The sequence below is a fragment of the Nelumbo nucifera genome, chromosome 5 (genome assembly GCF_055504915.1).
Source record: "Nelumbo nucifera cultivar China Antique chromosome 5, China Antique-T2T, whole genome shotgun sequence".
Classification (NCBI taxonomy): Eukaryota; Viridiplantae; Streptophyta; class Magnoliopsida; order Proteales; family Nelumbonaceae; genus Nelumbo; species Nelumbo nucifera.
The window spans coordinates 2,667,090-2,667,295 of record NC_142653.1 but is presented as its reverse complement, the minus strand read 5'-3'; positions in this window follow the sequence as shown (position 1 = coordinate 2,667,295).

Here is a 206-nt window from a genome sequence, read left to right as displayed (position 1 = left end):
GACAAGGGTTGCGTCGTGTGTATATATATACTTAAACAAAACCTACATAAAAGAAAGGTTGTGTCAGATTGGCGGCAAGGCATTACAACTTTTGCTAAATCAGGATTCAGGATGAATATTATATTAAAATTAAAATTCAGGCCCCCCGTTCTCTAATCTCTAGTTTGGGTAATCGCTTACCACACAACAATTGATAGCGAAGATAA